The sequence below is a fragment of the Kogia breviceps genome (genome assembly GCF_026419965.1).
Source record: "Kogia breviceps isolate mKogBre1 chromosome 20 unlocalized genomic scaffold, mKogBre1 haplotype 1 SUPER_20_unloc_2, whole genome shotgun sequence".
Classification (NCBI taxonomy): Eukaryota; Metazoa; Chordata; class Mammalia; order Artiodactyla; family Physeteridae; genus Kogia; species Kogia breviceps.
The window spans coordinates 282,501-305,000 of NW_026711568.1; positions in this window are offsets into that span (position 1 = coordinate 282,501).

A 22,500-nucleotide genomic window follows, 5' to 3' on the forward strand; every position below is an offset into this window, starting at 1 on the left:
GCCAGATCCGCCGTCGTCCGAGTCCGACCCCCGGGGCCCGCGCCCCGGGTGAACGCCCCCGAGCGAGGCGGCCCGCACCGTGCCCGCAACACCGCCACCGGCTGCCGACTCGCGGCGAGGGCAGGCGCGACGGGCTCCTCGCGGCTGCGGGACTAGGGAGTCGTCGGGACGCCCGGGCGTCCCCGCCCGCCCCCCTCGGCCTCGCCACCGAGAGGGGGGTGTGTCACCGCACGCGCACGCACACGCACGCGCACGCGCACGCGCGGCCCCGCGCCGGACGCCCGGCCTTGGCGGGACCCTCCCCCGACTCAGAGGGGGGAGGCGCGGGCCGCGGTAGGCAAAGAGCGGCGCCCGGCCCCACCGCGGGGCCGGCGCAGAGAACCCTCCCGCCGCGAAGGCGAGGGGCTCCGCCCACGTGCTCTGGCAGTCGCCAACACCGTGGCCACTGCACGCGCGGGAGGGGCAGCGGCTGGGGGGTCCGGTACCCCAAGGCTCCCTCTCGGATCGCTAGAGAAGGTTTCCTCACCGAGGGGGCGTCGTCCCCCCAACCCATCGTCTCCCCTTCGGGCCCGCCCACGGAGGCGCTCCACGAGCCGCCAAAGTCCACGACTGGGCGGGGTTTGGGAGAGGGGTCTGCGGTATGGGTAAGCACGAGGCCCAGAGGAGCATTCGCGGCCACAGCCGGCACAACCTCCGCCGCCCCCAGGCCCGTCCATCGGGGGCCCCGAGAGGAGGGAGCACGCCCGAGAGGGGCGGAAAGACCCCCTTCTCTCACAGGCCCCGGCCCAACGCGCTCGCCACCCACGCCCGCGTGCGACCCCCTCCCCCCCGACCGCCACAAACACACACACACGTGGGGGGGGAGGGTGGGCACACGCGGACGCTCGCCTGGCCCGAGTCAGTCCCCCCGTGCCACAGCAACACCGTGGGAGGACGACCGCGACGAGGCGGCCCCTGTTTCCCCCAACCGAGGGAGGGAAAACAGAGGCACGCCTCCCTTACCGTCTCGACCCCCCCAAGAGAGCCACTCACGGGACGCACCACCGCGGCGGCGGGGACCCCGAGGAGCACGCTGGGAGAAGGGAACGACACCACCGCTCGGCCTCGGGCACCTGAGGGACGACCTGGAGCGCTCCAGGGGCACCACAGAGGATCGAACGAGGCACGCTCACGCACCGGCAGGGGCGCGCGGCGCAGCGGCGGGACGGCACCCCCCCACCAACGCGGGGAGGACCGCCCACGGGGGCAACACGCCGAGGAGGCGAAGCGAGAGCGTCTGCTGCGTCCGAGGACCACGGCCCCGCCACCCACGCCGTGAGGCAGGGGGCGGGAGGCCGAAGGTCAGGGCCGGGGACCACCACCCCTGCCCTTCCCCACACCCCTCGACAGGCCGGGAGAGCGTGAGGAGAGAGGCGGGGAGGCCCGCGGACAGAACGAGAAGAGCGGTCCCGTTCGCCAAGAACGTCCGTCCCTCGTCTGGCGCGACCTTAAGGCCCGGCCCAGGAGAGCGCGACATCACCACATCGATCAGTCATGCCAGAGAGCCAGGGACCACCAGGCCCCGAAGGGGAGGGGCACGCACAGCGAGGACCATCACCAGAGGAGCCTGCTTCGGCCTCACCGGCGGCACCCCAAACCCCCTCTTTCTTTTTTTTTTTTTTTTCTCCTCTCAGGCAAAAGTGGCCGACGACCCCGCGAGTGAGGAGAACGCCTGACACGTGGCACGGAGCCTGCGGGGTGGGGTCGTCGTCTCAGCCACCACCGGGTGCCTGCGGCGGGGAGGGGAGTCACACGGGGTAGAAGACCCAACGCCCCGCCGCCCTCGGGTGAGCCAGAGACCGGAGGCGGCACCGCGGGTCGGGTCAGCCGGACACACACACGAGAGCCGGCGCGCAGGCCCAGGCGGGCGGCTCAAGTGGCGAGGGTCGGCTCGGCCACCAGACGGCGATCCAAAGCCCAGGACCCTGCGCGCGTCCAGACTCCCAAAGTCCTCAGCGACAGACGCCAGAGAAGACCGTGTCAGCACCTATCTGGTGGCAAAAAAGGCCCATTTCGGGCGAAAAAAATCACGGCGCCCGGCAGCGGGGCCCACGCACGCGTCGCAGGGGGGGTCCCCGGGACCTCGGTCCGGCCGCCTGTCCCCAACACTTCCCCATCCACACCAGCCCCGGAGCTCTCGGGGCCATCTGGTCGACCCGAGGAGCTTGGGGGGAGTGGGGGGGGGGGGTGGGGGGGAGGGGGGGGGCGGGCCAAGCGGGGCGGGCAAACGTGGGAGAGGGCCGCGAGCCGGGTCGCCCTCCCCGGTTCACCCGCACGGGCAGGTACCGGTCCCTCCGAGTCTCCGGGCCAAGACTTGGTGAAAGGAAAAGAAATATCTCACTCGGCCGTCTCCGACGAGCGGGCCCCACGGGGGACCGCGCCCGGGCCCGGGCCGCCCTATCCGGGCCACCCAGGACGGCTCGGGCGGGCCGGTCCCCACCCCCACCCCGGCCGGGACTCGCGGCGGGTGGAGGAGAGGGGGCGGGGGAGGGAGGGTGAGAAAAAACTCAAAGTCCGCCGACCAGGACCCCCCGTGGGCACGCTGAAGGGCCGGGTGCGCCCTCCCCGGCCACCCGCGCGAGCAAGGCCCGGTCCGTCCACGTCCACGGACCCAGGGGCACTTGGAAACATTTTGCCCCGGGAGGCGCCTCCCAGGCGACCAGAGCCCACGAGGGAGGGACCGCACCCGGGCCCGGGCCCGGGCCGGTCTCTCCGGGTCACCCCTCGCGGCCCAGGCCGGTCCCCACCTCCCGAGTCCGACTCGGCCAAACATCGGTGAGAAAGAATCCGACCACCGGGAGGGGCCCCACGCGCGCCCGCCACCGAGCCCGTCGCGCCCGCCACCGGCCTAACCTAAACGCACGGGCCCGGGCCGGTCCCCCACCTTCCGGAGCGGGGCGCTGTGGGGACCGCGGAAGAGAGGAAGGGAGGGTGGGGGGGGTCGGGGAATGAACGCTCCAAAGGGTGAGCCAGGAGAAAGCCCGACCGACCGCCCATCCGCAGGCGCTCCGGAGGGCGCGGAAGACCCTCTCCCTTCCCACCGCGGCGGCCCGGCCCAGGTCGTGTCGGGTGGCCGGGTCGGTCCCCGCGGCCGGAGGGGAGCGGACGGATGCTGGTCGACCGGGCCAGGCGGTCCCCCAGAGCGGCTCGAGAGCGCGGCGACGGTCACACCCTCATAGACCTGCACGCCCAATCTCAAGCGACAGCAGGAGGCGCCCACGCCTGGGCGCCACCGGGACAGTGGCCACCAGCGTCGCCTGGCTGCCGGAACTCTGCCTCGGGCCCGGCGGCCGACTCACAGCCCTCACGAAGGTCGCCGAAGCTCCAGAGACAAGGGACAATATAAAAGCGGCCGCCAGGTGGCTCCCGACAACCGGCTCCAACGTCCCCGGGCCGGATCCCTGTCGCCGGCCGGCCACCGAGGACGCGGCGGCAGCGCCGGGCCGCCCAAACGCCCGAGCTCAGCCCGGGACGAGGCGGCGGGCGTCTGGCGCGGCGGCCCCGTGTCGTCCATCTCGGAGCTAGCTCCCCGGTCGGCACGACACGACACGGTGCGACCCGGGCAGCAGACGGGGGTGGGGGGGTGGGGGGCGGGGGAAGCCGGGGAGATGTCGCCGGGAGGCTGTCTCGGAGGAGACGCGCTCCCCAACGCGATTCCTGGGCGGGGGGGAAATCCCGCGGAGACGCCGGCGGGGCCCGGGGCGCCCGGCACGGGTTGCCCAGAGGGGCACGAGCAAGATCCCCGGCTGCCCGGACGGGGGGGAGGGAGGGAGGGAGGGAGGGAGGGAGGGAGGGAGGGAGGGAAGGAGGGAGGGACGGATGGAGGGACGGAGGGACGGAGGGACGGATGTAAGGACGGAGGGACGGACGGAGGGAGGGAGGGAGGGAGAGAGAGAGGGACGGAAGTCGGGGACTGGCAAACCGAAACCAGGCAAGCGCTCAGGGAACAACGCAGGAATTCGTCCAAAGACAACACATGGGTGCTGCGAGGGTGGGGAAAATGCACTTGCGGTCACGAGAACATGGATTTCATAACGGACTGACCACGATCCATCACGGGCCGGGCGGGGGTGGGGGGGGTGGGGGCGGGTGAGGCGGGGGTTGGGGGAATGCGGGCGGCTGGTGGGGAGGGGGCGAGGGTGGAGTCAATAGCCATCCACTAAAGAAACTGAGTTCCGGTACGTCGACACAAGGCAACACTCTGAGTGCGAGTGTGTGTGAGCGTGTGTGTGCGTGTGCGTGCGTGCGTGTGTGTGTGGAGTGCGGTGAGTACTGACAGCGAACCGTAGTCCCACCAGGACCACACCAAACCATACCAACCAAGAAGTCAAGCTGTAGAACTTCTCTGGCCTTTAAAACAAAGAGAAAAGCGTGCACGTATCGCATACGTACACACATTACGTACGCTTGTGGCATACGTATACGTGGACGTGGACGTATAAAGGCCTAGGACAAGCCCAAGCACATCCCGTCAGGGGAGCCTATCCAAAACAGACCAAGACCTCACACAATTCAGCCTCCAGAAAACAAGCGACCCAGTGAGAAAAGTGGGCAGGAGGCCAGAACAGAACATTTTCATTAGAGAAAAAAAAGAAGAAGAGAAAAAAAGAAAAAAAGAAAAAAGAAAGAAAGAAAGAACACAACTTTCTTAGTAAAAACCAAACAAACAAAACACAACAACAAAACAAACAGAAATAAAACAGAAAACCTCTTTTAGTGAAAGAATTCAACGGGGCAACGAAAAAAGCGCACACACGCATCTCTCTGGACGAAGATATTCGGACAGGCACAGGATCTGGAGTTGCGACAGCAAGTTCGTACAAGCAGAAAAAGTGCCTCCTTCCTCCCGATCCAACACGTATTTTTCAAGCTGAGAGAGACCACCACCACCGTGGCACGCCGGAGGGAGGACTCAGAGATGTCACCCGGCGGGTGAGAGAACGGCTCTCCGACAAAAGACAGCAGTATGGAAAACAGAAAGGAAGTCCCTCAAAACACTGCACAGAAAACTACCATGCGACCCAGCAACTCCACTAAGTGCCCACGGAGGGGGTAAAGACGACATGTACATGTCTATCTGTACCAACACCTGTAACGATGGAGAGATAGGTACGGACGCACTGTTAGCGCTCTCTGTGCCCGTACGTCTATATCTATGAGAGAAGGACCGGGTGGGGGGTGGGGGGTGGGGGGTGGGGGTGCGGAGAGAGAAGTGAGACAAAGAGTGGACAGTCACGTGAGTGCAGTAGGTAAGGAAGATTAAGACGACAAACAAACTCCCAACAGTGGTCCTGTAAGTCAACCATCAAGATTTCGATATCATGATGTCATCAAGCACCAACCCTTCTGAAGGGACACAGCGACACACAGGGCTCACTTGGCAGGGCAGTTCAGGACCCTAAAATGACCGTGAAAGGTGAAGCTCGAAAAAGCAATCTTGTTCATCCACGGGGGGAAAATACCGTTCTCCCACGACATTCAAAAATCCTATCAGGGGGCTTCCCTGGTGGCGCAGTGGTTGAGAGTCCGCCTGCCGATGCAGGGGACACGGGTTCGTGCCCTGGTCCGGGAAGATCCCACATGCCGCGGAGCGGCTGGGCCCGTGAGCCATGGCCGCTGGGCCTGCGCGTCCGGAGCCTGTGCTCCGCAATGGGAGAGGCCACAACAGTGAGAGGCCCGCGTACCACAAAAAAAAAAAAAAAAAAAAAAAAAAAAAAAAAAAAAAATCCTATCAAAACATTTTAAAACTCTCTTACTCGCTCACCATTTAAAAGGTAGAGAAATAAAAAGAGAGCCAAAGTACGATTTATTGAGTGGTGGACCGTCACAGAAAGCATGCCATGAAAGCCTCCGATTCATTTTGGAAGGTCCTAGGAACAGCAATCTTCAACATTGCTCTCCTGCCTGCCTTCTTGGCGTGGTATCTTTTCTACATCTGGATAAGCAGTCCTAGGTTTTGTGTGTTTGCTTGTTATTCCCCTAACTGAAGATCAGCCTCCAACACGATAACCCTTTGTGCCCTCTGGGTCCTGAACTCTCTTCTCTGGAAGTGCTTTTCTGAATGGGAACGGTTTCACCAACGTCATCGCCTGGAGACATCTTCAGCCTGTCCTCCCCCCACCCGCACCCCCGCCCGCCCCCCACCCTCTTCCTCCTCCTCCTCCTCCTCCTCCTCCTCCTCCTCCTCCTCCTCCTCCTCCTCCCCTTCCTCCTCCTCCTTTTTTTTCTTTGTTTTCTTCAGCTCTCCTTGCGCTGGTCTCTCACACGGTGGCAGCGTTGTCCTAGGCATGCCCAGGTGTCTCCTAACCCCATCCAAGTGATGACTCCCAGCGTCATCATTTTGGGTTTCTTAGCCGCACTTTCGTCGTTCCCGGGCAATTCTTTCTTTTTATTTTCCATGGACGGGGGAGACCAGACCGGGGCGGGGGGCAACACAACGACACACTGCGTGTGACCTGGGAAACAGACACATACACGCCAGGCAATCACCGACAGGCTCTGAAAGAGGATCGGTCCCCGGACACGGGGCACGCACGTTTGTTATCGGTGGAGTCACCGCAGACCGAACGGGAAGCAGCAGACTTTGAACTTGACGCAGCTACCGTTCATCCATCGCGGAAACTGACATTTGAAACACGTAGTTAGGCTCTTGGTGCGATTTCACCTAGTCATTGACATGTGTGCACAGTGGAACCATGGAAAGTGAGACAACCCCCCCACCCCACTTCTACCAAAGGTCGCCAAATGAAGACTCTCGTTTGTTTACAAACCAAATTTCCTATCCTTAAATTTGGTGGGAGCTTTCCCTAAGGATTGCACGGGAAGGTGACTTCCTCAAGCGTTGGAGTAGTTTTCCTTAGAACTAGAGAATTAGAATTCTGCTGAATGATGAACACACACCTCGCTTAAGTTTCTGCTAGGAAATCCACGCACCATGTGGATCGAACGAAAAGCAAAATGATTTTTTAACAAGGTCTTCTCTCCACTTCAGACGAATTTTACAGGGCGGGGAGGGGGGAGGCTAGGCTTCTCTGTTTTTCATTTAAGGTCCTCTGAAACGTCAGTAAGTGTTCGTGATCCTACTCACGTGTACTCTTGTCCTCCATCCAATCGTCAGTCATCTGGCAGAAGGAGAGCCTGCCTCATCCACGGCAAACAACATTCCGACACTCAATGAGAAAATACATTTCTGGTGCTTTCGCCAAAAAATGCAAAGCCCCTTATTTAAGCTAATGGAATTTAAAAGAAATCCCTAGTACCTAGGAACAGAACAAAGTGAAAGAAACACAACGCACAGACTTGGGGGATAGAAAGAAAGAAAGAAAAAGAAAGAAAGAAAGAAAGAAAGAAAGAAAGAAAGAAAGAAAGAAAGAAAGAAAGAAAGAAAGAAAGAAAGAAAGAAAGAAAGAAAGAAAGAAAGAAAGAAAGAAAGAAAGAAAGAAAGAAAGAGAGAGAGAGAGAGAGAGAGAGAGAGAGAGAGGAAGGAGAGGAGAGGAGAGGAGACAAGAGGAGAGGAGAGGAGAGGGAGGGAGGGAGGGACGAAGGAAGGAAGGAAGGAAGGAAGGAAGGAAGGAAGGAAGGAAGGAAGGAAGGAAGAAAGGAAGGAAGGAAGAAAGAAAAGATCTCTCAACCTAAAAGTTTTTGTGACAAACGGACAATCTATGATTTGGTAGGTTAAAAAATATTTTTGGAACGTAAAGTTCTTTGAGACACGAATGGAGAAGAAAACAAGAAAAGGACAATCAGAATTCGGAACCCTCAGAAACCTGAATCGGTCATGAACAGGAACTAGGAAGCCAGGGTGAACGGCGTCTGTGACACCAGTGATTCTGGACTGGCAAAGGGATGATTCCATTTCACCAGCATACATTTTCACACAGTGTCACTTTTTAAAAATGTTTTCTTTTCCCCAGAGTGATGCCAGAGGTGTGGACTCATACATCGAAACATCTTTAGTCTTTCTGTAATAAGGAGACAGAAGTAGGTCCACTGAGACTTGTCGAGCCATGAACGAACGTTTCCATAGGTTATCTTTGGAAAGGATCCAGACATTCCACGAATTCCCCATCATTCCACTTATGCCAACTCTGAAGTTTCTAAAGTGACCCAAAAGGTCTGGGCGAGACTGTTTTTAAGTAGACATACCACAAAACATAACGCTTCTTAAGGAGTTCCTGCACCTAGAGCTATCGACATCACTTGTTCGAGATCCCATGACGACGAGATGGCCCGTGAACACTTCCTGAGACTTCAGACGATGATGTCAGCCATCATCCCCAAGTTCTTTTTCTTGCCGACGAATCTGGTTCACTCCCGTGAACTTACTGGATTTGGGGTCGACGTAGATAGAAGGAAAGGATGACCTCGAACGCTGATCACGCTAAAGACATGCCTAGTTTCATAAAACCCATACCTTGACCTTGGCTATTCTCGGCTGAAGGGTTCAGCCTAGATCACCACCTGAACTTGCCTAAAACCTTTGGGTCCCTTCCCTTTCTAGTGGACTGAATTCCGGAGTGCTCCCTTCTAAGCCATTCAAGAGAGCTCTCTCACAAGTTCATTGCGGCACTCGGATCCCTACGCAGAAACAGGCCAGCTCTAGAAGGGAGCTACAGACATACAGTACCTGTTACCAGGCCCTTTCCAGATTCTGGCACAGCAGTACCAGAAAAATGAAGGTCGTTTCCACAAGGCTTCTAAGGCTAGCACGGCAAAACTTTTTTTTTTTTTTTTTTTTTTTTTTTTTTTTTTTTTTTTTTTTTTAATTAAAAGAGATAGCTTGTACACAAGGGAGAAGGCGGTGGGTGGGGTGGGGGTGAGAGGCAGCCCCACCCCCCCCACCCCCCGAGTTGCTTGGATCACGAAAGGGAGAGTTTGTCTCGGGATCACTGATCATTTCCAGAAATCCTCCAAATTCTTGGATCATCAGCAGCTGGTTCCACGGTGGCTACCTGTGGGGAATACCAAGTGCTTCCACGAGGGGAAAGAAGCGCATGAGAATGTTCGGCAAGAAAGCACAGGAACAGATAAGGGTTCAATGTACAGCTGAGCTTCTCGTCTTGGGACAACTAGGTATAGTCGTGGGTGGGTGTCCACAGAGGAAAAGTTCATCTTCTTTTACTCCCGCGAGCCTCGTGTGTGTGTGTGTGTGTGTGTGTGTGTGTGTGTGTGTGTGTGTGTGTCTGTGTCTGTGTCTGTGTCTGTGTGTCTGTGTGTGTGTCTGTGTGTGTCTGAGACTCAGGCCCCCAGGGCTGATCTGCTCATGCAATTCCATTTCCCCTCCCCCTCCCCCTCCCCCTCCCCCTCTTCCTCCTCCTCCTCCTCCTTCTATGTACTTCTTTCTGTCGAGGAGATGATTTCCAACTCAAATGCAGACCAAAAGATTTCTAGGTTCCCAAACTTCAGGGTTCCATGGATCAGGGTGTCCAAAATCTGCACAGCGCCTTCAATAACGGCCCTCTTTCTCAGTGCACACAAGTCAACCCCAGACCAAGGCACCCTAAGGGCAAAAACCCTCCAGGATTTCTCCCACCAGACCCCGAACATCAGCACACACACCCTCCCCCAGTTTCTATTTCGTATCGTGTGGGCTCAGGCAGACAACAAACACGTCCATCGTTCGATCATCTTCCTTTGGCGTGTTTCGTGAACGTTGCACCGGCCGAAGAAACCTAAGTGTGCAAAAGCTCATCCCCGTGTAAAAGGCTTTGGCTTCTCAGCGAAGGGGTCGAGCCAAGGGACCTAGGCCCCTCTGTCCACTTTTCACTGGGTTCACTGGCCTCACTGTTGTCCCAAGCGATGGCCGGTCAGATCTCTCACGGTCATTCTTCTTTTGGCCTTCTGGTTTTAGAGAGGGTTTTCAACTGGGGTAAAAAGGGCAGGCTTGTGTGGGGCCCTTTCATGGTGGGGAGGGGGTGGGGGGGGCCCCGTAGAGGTCCCTCCGATTCACCCAATCTCAGGCAGTGCCCTATTCAAAACGTTTGTTTCCGGGCTTCCCCGGTGGTGCAGTGGTTGAGAATCCGCCTGCCAATGCAGGGGCCACGGGTTCGTGCCCCGGTCCGGGAAGACCCCACATGTCGCGGAGCGGCTAGGCCCATGAGCCACGGCCACTGAGCCTGCGCATCCGGAGCCTGTGCTCCGCAACGGGAGAGGCCACGACAGTGAGAGGCCCGCGTACCACAAAAAAAAAAAAAAAAAAAAAAAAAAGAAAAGAAAAGAAAAGAAAAGAAAACAGAAAACGTTTGTTTCCGTCCCACCAAGAGCCCACCTTTGGAGAGATTCCCTGCCTTACACGTCCTCTCCGCTCCTCCTATTCATCCACCGTGATCCACCACCACCACCACCACCACCACCACCACCACCACCCCGCCGGCCGACCTGATCTGTTCACCCTGAAGCTGGCAAGCAGTAAGGGTGCTCGTGAAGCGAGGATCCGTTGGGATTGGCCAAGATGGCAAAGTGGCGGCGGGGGCGGCGGCGGCGGTGGGGCGGGGGGGGGGTATGTGGAGGGGACTCGGAAAGTACGAGGTTACAGCTAACAGCTGCTGCTGGCAGATAGGTCTTTGAAACAGGCTGGTGGCGCCCTGGACTTTGATACCGTCCATTCTGACCATTCCTGTTCTCCGTGAGAAGGGTGTTGGGCCCAGGATCGGCCACCCCAAAACGGGCCTCCGTGGCACATTGACGATTTTGAGCGAAGGGGGACTCCAGAAGCAGCCACGTTTGTCCGAGGGACACTGGGATTCTCCTCTGTGTCTCCCTGAAAGCGAGACATCCATCTCTCGGCTGAAAGGTGCACTCCCTGCCTCTGGAGGTAGGAGGCCGCCGCCGCGATCGGCAAATTAGGGCATTCGGGCCCGAGAAACCTTCGGAGACAAACACTGCGGACCACCGCAAACCCGAGCTCTGTTTAGCTTCTTCCTTCGCTCGCTCGTTCGCTCACGGCACACCCCAAAACCTAAGTCTCTCGGTCCGGTTCCCTGTCTGTCTCACCCATGTACCGTTCGTTCCTCGGTCTGAGCAGGAGAGACGCCGCCCGCTTCAGCCACTTCTCAGCCCTCGAATGAAAGGAAAGGTCACCCCGCTCCCCCCACACACCTTCGTCTCTCCGCGCCTTGGGCCCATGTTACTTTATTTTTATTTTTATTTTTTTGCATTACACGGGCCTCTCACTCTTGTGGCCTCTCCCGTCGCGGAGCACAGGCTCCGGACACGCAGGCTCAGCGGCCACGGCTCACGGGCCTAGCTGCTCCACGGCACGTGGGATCCTCCCGGACCGGGGCACAAACCTGTGTCCCCTGCATCGGCAGGCGGACTCTCGACCACTTTGCCACCAGGGAAGCCCATCGGGCCCATTTTAGAATGAGTCCAGCCACAGGAACTCAAGAGGGGTAGAGGGGGAGATCTCCCCCTCCCCCAAACAGGAAGGCACCTGGAACCCCGTTCCCACCGGCCACCCGGCTCCACTTTGGGTGCGTGAATCCTAGTTTGCCTCCTCCGGATCTTTAAATGATCTTCCACGTGTTATAACAGACTCACAAGGAGAGAAGCTTACGCATGTATTTCTTCTGAGTTTCATGCGACACGGGGAGCCCTCCTAAGAAAACAAAGAAAGACCCAGAGAAGCGTCCGAACCTAACATCTCTTCTGTTGGATCTGAGCAAAGAGAGGCAATCTGAAAAAGCAACTATACTCTGGCGGGGGTGCGGAGTGTGTGTGTGTGTGTGGGGGGGGGGGGGGTGTGAGTGGGGGTGGGTGAGGGGGGGGTGGGTGGGTGGGGGGCGCGGGCGATGCCAAAGGAGGATGAGAACTCTTAGAAATTCTTAGGCATAGAAAATTAAGACGGATCCGGGCCCGCGCCTCTCCTTTTCTCGTGCGTTGGGAAGATCATTTGGCTCTCGCCGGCTGGGATGTCATCTCCCCACGAACCATCAGGCGAGCTGTGGGGCGGAAAGAGGGAGAGCAGGGTTCAGAAGAACGTGGAGAAGATGGACGCTAGATGCCCAGAGTCCACGTACCCCGCCCCCCCCCCCCCCCCCCCGGGAGCAAGGATCTCTTCTTCGTGGGCACACGATCTTCCACCACGACCTCCGGACCGTGGTGCCAAGTCACGCCCACGCGAAGACAGGGCTCACCCAGGGATATGGGCTTGTGCCACAGAAAGGGAGACAGCAGGGAAGTCACCGAGCTTAAGGTATCTGACTCTCGTCGGGTCCTCGACAGGCGGAGGGACACATCTTTCCGACACGGTCGGGGCCGGCTTAGAGAACCGCTGCCGACGACCGCACCGCGAAGGAAGATGTCTCTGCGGTCTCGACAGAAGATCCAGTAGGTTTCCCAAGTGGCGGAGCTAGGAATCGATCGGCCAGGCAGGCGTGTCCAATCTTCAACTTTGGGAAGACACGCGGACTTTTACCCCCCCTTTTCGGCGGGGAGCCTGTAGAAGATCAGGCCGGGAGGAAGGACACAGTCTGTCAGTCGTTGCACGTGATGTTAACGTCCAGGCCAGGAGGAGCCATGCCAGGACTGACTCCACAAAAGGGAGAAGGTGACCAGTTGCCTTTTGAGGACCATGGCTCTCTACGCGGCACGGAAACCAAGGGAGCAGGGGCCAGGGTAGAGGCCGGCAGGGTCGTCAGAGGCCCAGCCAGGACAGAGACCGGTGAGGTGCGAGCCTGAACGAAGGCAGTAGAGGGGAGAGGGAGAGAGGGGATGGAGCAGGACCTATTTCGGTCCCGGAATCGGCAGAACCTGGTATCCCGGCGTGAGTCTTTAGAAACACCGTCCAACTCCACTCCACGGGCAAAATACAAGGTAGAGGGCGGAGCTTTCTGCACCCAGGATCCTCCCGAGACCCAGGCGAGAAGGGCCCTTCCCACGGATGGGCTCCACATCCCACCAGGGTCGGTCGGTCGGTCGGTCGGTCGGCAGGTCACCAAGACACAAAGAAGCACATTCTTTCTTTCGAGAAGCTCTGTCCCCAGGACCTGGCACTCAGCACACTGGTGATCTGCCAACCAGAACCCTTAAACACCTCCTCAGGTTCCAGGGGAAGGCTTTGCTCACCTCTTTTCGGCCCTACCTCTGTCCTCAAAACTAAAGGTAAAAGAACACACGAACACACACACACACACACACACACACACACACACACACACACCAAAGGTAATGGAGTCCGAATACCACGAAGGCTCTCAGGTTGTGCTAGGGCCGTTGCCCAACAGCACTGTGAAGTGTGTGTCTGTGGGGGGGCGGTGGGGGTGATGTGTGTGGGTGTGTGGGGGTGTGGGTGTGTGTGTGGGTGTGTGTGTGTGTGCGTGTGCGTGTGACTCATAGGTGGATATTTTCCATAGGTGTGCACTATGGCACTGCAGGATCTGTGGTCGGTTGCTGAGTCCCCGGAGGTGGAAGCGCAGATACAGGGCCCTGAGTGTGAAGTTATCCATGGACGCTCACAGCGCGTGGGGTCGGGGTCGGCAGCCGTAACCCTCCATGTTGGTGGTTCAACGGTCAACTCTACTTTATAGATCAGAGAGGATAACGTCACGCGTTCACTGTTAATAACTTTTCCAAATAGTCTTTATCTTTTCAAAAGGAAGACATCATTTAATCCATTTCACAAGATGATACTGGGAACCTACTGCCCCAGCACGTGAATTATCCCTACAGAACACAAGATCCCTGAGAAGGAAGAGCCCTGAGCACTGAGATACCATGAAGGTAGGCTTTTAGATGATATTCTCTGCTTCTGCAGCTCGAGGTAAAACATGGGATGACTGGCTCTACCTATCCCATTCCAGTCTGTCCAACGCGAGCCCCCATGGCACGTCTCACCAGTGGTCGGTCCACGATAACTCCATCCATAGGAATTCTTGGCAGTTTTATGTTCAGGATCATTTCTTTTCCTGCCATTGATTGAAAACTCCCTGGACCCTGTTAGCAGCTACAGATTCAATGAGTCCAGTACTTCATAGGTTTTGTCATGTATTTAGAAGGGGAATCACCATCAAGTTGCTGAAATGAGGACTAAGTGTCTTTCAGATATGGAGATGGAAATAAATGGTGCTCTGCAGGGTGTGCGATGACAGGCACCCAGGATTCCTTCACCCAGCCCTCCCTTTGCTCCCTCATAGGTTCCTGGGAAATCCAAACACACACACACGCGCACACACACACACACACACACACACACACACACACACACACACGGGGGGGGGGGGAGAGAGAGAGAGAGAGAGAGAGAGAGAGAGAGAGAGAGAGAGAGAGAGAGAGAGAGCTCTGGGTGTGCTATTTGCTCTCCATGATTTCACGTGCCTTTTGGGCATGGCTGACAGAGATAGATGGACATGAAGCAGCAGGACAGCAAGCTGGCATCTCGGCCGGCCTACAGAAGTTTCCCAAGTGAAATATCAACAGCAGGGCAGGGACGCCCACGTGACGTGGGAGAGAAGGGGGGTGGGGGGGGCGGCCCGCTGACCGACGTCGGTTCAGGTTTCCCGTCCCCCTCCGGCCGAGAACCTGCCTTCCGCTTCCTGCCCTCAAGTATGTGAGAGGAGCGTGTTTCTTTCCAATAAATACCGACACATCATTTCAGTCTGTTTGTGTGTTTGTTTTTGCTTGTTCTTTTTCTGGACGAGGCCAAAGAGCCCTTCCAGTGGAGGTGTGTGTACAAAGGAGGATCTGACAGAATGGGAGGGTGCGGGTCAGTCCATGTGCGAAGAAATCCAGAGAATCTGTCATAGCTGAGACTCGGGCCTTTTGCAGAAATAGGCCAAGAGAGTTCGGATTTGATGATTCACTGCCACATAGTCATCACAGCAGTTTCCTGGAAGGGATTGTGTTACAGGAGGCGGCGTGGCCCTCAGCCCTCAGGCCTCAACCCGGCAGGCAGGCAGGCAGGCAGGCAGGCAGGCAGGCAGGCAGGCAGCGGCTATTGTCTGTTGGTCCCGCCCCCACCCCCACCCCCACCCCCGTTCCTTCTCCAGAGCTCCTTCCTAAGTCCCCTTGGACTGACCTTTGCCAGGAGCGGGGGAGGGGAGGTCCGGACGATTCATTCCGCAGGGCCTCGTTCAATCGCTCGATTCAAATGCAGAAAGCTCTCCGGTCAGGTCGGAGCCTTTGACTTTGCCTCGAGCTTCTCTTTAATGAATGGCTTTTTCTCTTTTCTTTCCCCAATTTCGCCACCCTCAGGCTGCCCCCTCCAAACTGCAGGGAGGGAAGGAGGGAGAGAGGAGGTGACGGGAGGAGGACGTGTGAGAAACAGGCCTTTTCTCCAGGCAAAAGGTGTCCCCTCCTTTTCCTGACCCTGGAAACCCCACTACACCATTTGAGAATCATGGACATGTGTGGAAGCAGATGTCTTCACTTGAGATCTTCCTCCGCAGGAGGACAGAAAGGAGGGCCAGTGTGTCCCTCTTGTGCTGGCCGGTTCTTGTCACTTGAATTCAAAATAATCAATAGAGCATGGAGGCACATTTTGGGGCGGCCTACTCTGGGAGCTCAACAGTTCCCTCCTCTGAAAGTTCCTTGGAACATATTAAAGCTGAGCTGGTGACTCGTGTGTGTGTGTGTGTGTGTGTGTGTGTGTGTGTGTGTGTGTGTGTGTGTGAAGGAGATTTCTAGATGTCAGGGTCGAAGTAACTTTAGAAGTTTGAAATACCTCTGATGATGTCGTCGGGTGTTTGGTTCAAATTTCGGAGTGGCTCTCACAGAAACAGGCACGAGGATTCTTTCCATAGGAGCCGTTGTGGCCGTTTCTCTAAGGTTTTCATCAAGTTCTCTAGCTTCCGTCTGCAGGGCTTCAGGCAAAAGGCCGTTTTAGGCCTCAGTGATGCCAAGCCAAAAGGGTGGGAGAAAATGGCCAACATTCATGGAGAGAGTCGTAGCCAGAGATTGAAGGGAACTCACAAAACTTCGGGATGCAGTCCCGTTTTCAGGTTAAGAACAACACCCTAAGGGAAACGAGTAGCACCAGAATTTCATATCCAGAAGTGTGTATCCCTGTCTCATGGAAACATAATTTTGGCCTCCAGGTAACGTATGCAAATAGCTGTATCGCCAAGGAAATAAGAAGCCTCACTGAGAGTTTCTGAATTAAGGAAGGTAAGGAGAAAAAGATCAGTGATTCCATCCTGCTGACAGAGGTATAAGTTACCAAATGGATATCCATCTTTAAAAATAAAAAAAGAAACTTGGGTTTTCCTTGTTTGTTTCTGTTTCCCTTGTATGTGGAAAACAAAAGATTTAACCATCAGTCCTAATCCCACTCCCTCTCTTTTTTTTTTTTCCAGATTTTTTTTAAAAATATTTGAAATATAATTCATTTACAATGTCGTGTTAGTTTCAGGTATACGGCACAGTGATTCAGTTCTCTCTCTCTCTCCCTCCCTCCCTCTCTCATATATGTATATATATATATATATGTATGTATGTATATATATATATATATATATATATATATATATATATATAGAGAGAGAGAGAGAGAGAGAGAGAGAGAGAGAGAGGAGAGAGAGACACGGAGACGGAGACAGAGAGACAGAGAGACAGAGATTTTTATAATCTCTATCTATCTATCTATCTATCTATCTATCTATCTATCTATCTATCTATATCTACACATATATATTTTAGCGGCTTCCCCGGTGGCGCAGTGGTTGAGAGTCCGCCTGCCGATGCAGGGGACACGGGTTCGTGCCCCGGTCCGGGAAAATCCCACATGCCGCGGAGCAGCTAGGCCCGTGAGCCTGTGCGTCCGGAGCCTGTGCTCCACAACGGGAGAGGCCACAACAGTGAGAGACCCGCATACCGCAATATAAATAAATGAATGAATGGATGAATAAATAAATAAATAAATAATTTTGAAAAGATTCTTTTTCAGATTCTTTTCTCTCATAGGTTATTACAAAGTATTGAGTAGAGTATCCTGTGCTCTATAGTAGGAGATGCTTGTTGATTCCCTATTTTATGTACAGTAATGTGTATATGTTCATCCCACCCAACCCCCTAAGTATCCCCCGCTTCCCCAGTCAGTCCCATTTTACACAAGTAGTCATACACATCCTCCTCCTCCTCCTCCTCCTCCTCCTCCTCCTCCTCCTCCTCCTCCTCCTCCTCCTCAGGTCACTCAACCCCATGGAAGTCATTCTTGCTCTTCTTGGAGTCCAGTTTTTCCATCGGTTCTGCCGGCCCTGCCTGATGATTGAGCGTGACTGGACGAGTGCCGGTTCCAAAAAAGTTTTCAAGAGCTTCTGTGAAGAATTGTAGGATTTGCCCAGTGAAAGGGGTGCCTCGATCTGATCACCCGGAAGCCTGTGGAAGGCAGACCCCAGGCGGCAAGCACATTTCGTTTCTTTAACAGTCTCTGTGCCACGGTGAGGACATCAGGCTTGCGGTGAGGGAAGACCTCAACCCACACGGAAAACATAGCCACGGTCACAAGAATGTTTGGATGACCCCTACGAAGTGGCAGTGGAGGGCTTCCCCGGTGGCGCAGTGGTTGAGGATCCGCCCGCCGATGCAGGGGACACGGGTTCGTGCCCCGGTCCGGGAAGATCCCACACGCCGCGTGGCGGCCGGGCCCGTGAGCCATGGCCGCGGAGCCTGTGCTCCGCCACGGGAGAGGCCACAACAGTGAGAGGCCCGCATCCCACAAAAATAAATAAATAAATAAGTGGCAGTGGAATGAAGTCCAGTGGCTGGGGGTCCGAGGATCCAGAGAGAGGAGGTTTTCTTTCCAGAGAGAAAAACGTTCCCCCCCACCCCCACCCCCACCCCCCAGGGTTACAAGCACGAGAGGTCAGACGTCGCCGTTCCCGTTGCCGGTAGACCGTAGAAAATCTTCCTGCCCACGTCTATTGACAATCGGACTCCTCTTCAAGACACCGTGGGATGGGCGGGTGAAGGAATGCAAGGGGAGGGGCAGGGGGGAGGTTGGCCAGGGAGCAACCGGCTGGGCCGCCGTCTCGTCTCGTCTCGTCTCGTCTCGTCTCATCTCGTCTCGTCTCGTCTCGTCTCCCGTCTGCCATAGCCCCGACCGGATGCTGAAAGGACAGAATGGACTTGCTCCACCCACGTGTGCCCCGCCACCCCCACCATCTTTCAACGGGCTGTTGTTGCCGCCTCGGCGTGAAAGTCGGTTAGAACATCTCCGTGATACTGGGTACAGTCCCTTTCGTGTGAGCCTCCATTTTGACGACGACAGACAGCCCTTTATGCCAGGGCAGAGAAGACTTCCGGGAAGAAAGATCCCATCATTTCTGGAACCGTTAGAACACATCGGTGTACAGACACAAGCCAAAGAAGACTTCACGTCGTTCCTTCCTCTTTGGACAACGCTTCCCGTGTCATCGAACCTCCCCAAGAAACTTAGTCAGTTTCATCTCTCTCATTTCTCAGGAGAGAGAACACATTTTTTGAGCTACTTGGAGGGCCCTCTCCTCCTGGATCCTATCTCTAAGTCCAAAGGACTTCATCGGTCCTTCAATTTGGGGGCAAGTGTGTCCAAAATATCCAAAAGATCGTAAGGCACTTCATCAGATGATAGGTCACCGTGAAACAGTGCTTCCTTAGGCATGTCACCAGCATCCCAAGGAAAGACTTGCTAGGCAGAGAGAGAAGCTTCTTTTTCAGTTCTGAGCCAGACCTGGTTCTTTGACTATCGAGAGGACGAAGTCGATGTGAGTCCTCCGAGACCTGATAAAGGCAGCCTAGAAAATAAGTGATGACTTTTGACAAAGACATAAGCTTTTCTCTCTCTCTCTCTCTCTCTCTCTCTCTCTCTCTCTCTCTCTCTCTCTCTCTCTCTCTCTCTCTCTCTTTCTTCCTTCTTTCCTTCCTTCCGTCCTTCCTTCCTTCCTTCCTTCCTTCCTTCCGTCCTTCCGTCCTTCCTTTCTTTTCCTTCCTTCCTTCCTTTCTTTCTTTCTTTCTTTCTTTCTTTCTTTCTTTCTTTCTTTCTTTCTTTCTTTCTTTCTTTCTTTCTTTCTTTCTCCTCCTTAAAGATAAAGGAAAAGATCCTTTCCTAATCTAATCTAATCTCTCATGATGGACAGAGCAGACCGATAGAAGAAAAACCCAAACCCTAAACCCAAACCTGGTCCTTTGAACAGAGAGAGGCAACTAAATCTTAATTTGGCACTGGTTTCAATGTTGATGTGAAAAGTCATTTCTGTCTTTGTATCCATCCTCATCCAGTCCTGACCACAGATCTGATTCCTTTCGAAAGCCTCTTTTCTTCACACGCCTTTTCCAATCGTCTGTGCCCATTTTTAGCTTTTCCCTTGATTTCTTTCTTTCCCATTGAGAAATGACTACCTTTAGGACTAAAACCTCTCGCTCCTTCCCCCAAACCTCATCTCCATACTTCCTAATTTGCCTCCACCCGCGCGCCCCCCCACCCCCCCACCCCCCGGAAAAAAAAAAAAAAAAAAAAAAAAGTCCTCTTCCTCCCATGAGGATGGCGACATCAGGTTCAGGTCCTTAAAGAAGGACCACACACGTTCCTTCTTTACAATGCTTCGTCCTTGGACACTGTCTTTTTTCTTTTCTTTCTTTTTTTTTTTTTTTTTCCTTCAGTGAAAGTAAGGAAGCCAACCGCAGTGAGCAGCGTGAACATGGAATACTGTGTAGAAGTCAAGGCTCCTACCTAGTACAGTCTTTCCCTAAAGCACAAGATCTAGCTAGGCGTGGAACCGAACATGCTCAGTCTCTCCTCCGTAAAAGGTCCAAAGAAGGGAGACCCTCAGACTTGTGGAGCCATGAACGTTTCAGTATTTTATCTTATGTGGCGATGATGTAGACACTCGCTGAGATTTCACCCTGTCATGGCACTTAGCCAAGCTGTAAGCCCAGAGATGACCAGAGATGCTGGAAAATCTTGAAGTCGGCCTACAGAAAACAAGCACTGGGGGGAAAGTTCCCCTTAAACATTCTTATCTCGTCCACACCTATGTCCTCTGTTTGTCATGAGCAATCCTACTTAGATGATTCGTGAACATTTCAGGAGACATGAAAGCAGTTCAGTTCAGTTCAGTTCGTCGTGATCCCTACACCTCCCGCCCGCCCCCCTCCCCTTTCACGTGAGAGATTTTCTTCCCGATTTCAGAGGGGAGAAGTAAAGGAGAGTCAGAGCGTCCCTCTCGCGGTGTGGTGTTGTCACTCTAATTCCAAAACATCCGTACGCCACGGAGGCACATTTGGGGGCGTCCTACTCAGGGCCCCAAGACTTTCAGAGTCAAACCTAAGGAGGATGTAAATGTACTTCACGCCACCGAACCCGAACCGGTGAGGTGAACCCGGTGGCTTCCTAGGAGATGACGTGTCATCGGCCCACCAGTTTAAAACACAGAACCAAACACCCTCTCCCCGACGACTCGGAGCAAGTGAGTCCGTGGGTGTGTCGGAGAGGGTCCTCTGCTCCAGCTGGGTCCATAAGCACTGCACACGAGAGTAGGTAGGTAGGTGTTCACGGTGCCCTTGGGAAGGAAAGGCGGGGAGAATTTTATTTCGAAAAGCTTATCTCCTCACAGCATTGACACTACGAACGATGATGCAACTTCATCGGGGGGTGGGCGGGGGCGGTGAAGGAAGGCCAGGGAGCCCGGCCACATAGAAGAGCCACGGAGAGCGTCTGTGACCGCAAGGATGTCCACGTACCGGTGACTCCTCTCAGTTGGGGCGGGGAAGGGGGGCGCGAGATTCCCGTGTGTACGTCCGCATCGATCAGTCGTGGGAGAGGGAGGAAAAACGATGTTCCCTCCACGATCCTTCTGAGTTGTCGCCTGAGAAGTTCCTGTCCCCAAGAGACAGCTCGAGAAGAGAGCAACCCACGGCCGGGGGACGCGTGCACTGTGCCCCCCCCCCCCCCCACCACCACCACCACCACACACACACACGCACACACACACGCAGGAGAAGCCCAAGCCAGAATTCACTGACTCGAAACGAAACGGCGGGCTCTGAGCTTGAGCTTGAGCTTTGAGCTTGAGCTTCTGGAGGAGGAAGATTTTGGTCCTCCTTTCAGGTCAGGAAGAAGAGGGAGGGAGAGGCGGGGAGGCAGAGCGGCAGAGCGTCCCGGTAGCCCACCCGTCGCGTCCGAAGCGCCTGAAATTCCAACTCACGTGTGTGCCAAAGCGGTCCATCTCGGGGTGCCCCATCCCGGTTCCCTCCCCGCACGGAGAGCAATGTTCCGTCCCGATTCACTGAAAAGCTCCCAAAGGGCCTTGGTGTGAGTCAGTGGACCTAGGCCCATCCTGCCTCCTCTTCAAATCATTTCTATCCATACAGAAGAAAAGACACCATCGCCACCCGCCACGGCCCGCCAGAGGCAACGCGGCTATCCCCTTCAGCAGCGCAGCTATCCCCGGGGAAGGGGGATTCCGTAGCATGCGAACATCAGTCCAACATCGCTTCCGGCTTCCTGACTTCTCGTGGAAAATGAGGATGCCACATGACCGACCGGGGATGGGGGGGGGGGAGTGGGGATGGGTGAGGGAGAGGGAGAGAGAAAGAGAGGAAGGGAGAAAGGGAGGGGAGGAAGGCGGGCAGGGGGAGAGAGACGAGAGAGAGAGAGAGAGAGAGAGAGAGAGAGAGAGAGAGAGAGAGAGGGGGGGGGGGAGGGAGGAGGGAGGAGGGAGGGAGGGAGGGAGGAGTGGGGGTGGGGGGGGGAGGGAGGGAGGAGGGAGGAGGGAGGGAGGAGGGAGGAGGGAGGGGGAGGGAGAGGGAGGGAGGGAGGGAGGGAGGGAGGGAGGGAGGGAGGGAGGGAGAGAGAAAGAGAGAAAGAGAGGAGGGGGGCAGGAAAGAGAGAAAGAGTGGGAGGAAGAGCAGGGGTGGGGGGCTGGGAGAGCCAGAGAAGGAGAGAGAGAAAGACAGAGAGCGAGTGACAGAGACAGAGACAGATAGAGGCCGAGAGCCAGCGACTGGGAGCCAGGTAAAGGACACTGTGCTTGGGTATCTTCTGAGTGTTTGCACGTGTTTTCTGAGCTGTGGAGATCAAATCAGTGCCATGAGAAGAAGGGAGTCTGCCAGCCCCACCCAGCGCTGCGGAGGAAGAGACGAGGTGGTTGGCCCTTCCCCCCCACCCCCCACCGCCGTTCGGGAACCTCTCTTTCTACCTCTTTGCACACTCCATTCATTCTGAGAACATCGTTGGCATAGTCCTTTCCATCTGGAAAATGATACGCCCTTGCCAAGAGACCCAGGTTCTGGAACCTCCGATGGATCTTTCAAGTCCATCCAGTCAGATGAATGGTAGCATTCCTAAAAACCATGGATGAGGGCTAACGTGGCTAGGGGCTTCCCTGGCGGTCTAGTGGTTAAGTGTCCATCCTTCCACTGCACGGAATCGAATGAATGAACGAATGAACGATTTTAAAAGCCTCATTAAAAAAAAAAGAGGGGGGGGGGGACACAAAAACGTAGAGGGGCTACCATCCCCCGCCCCCCTGGCCTCTGGCCCACGATCTA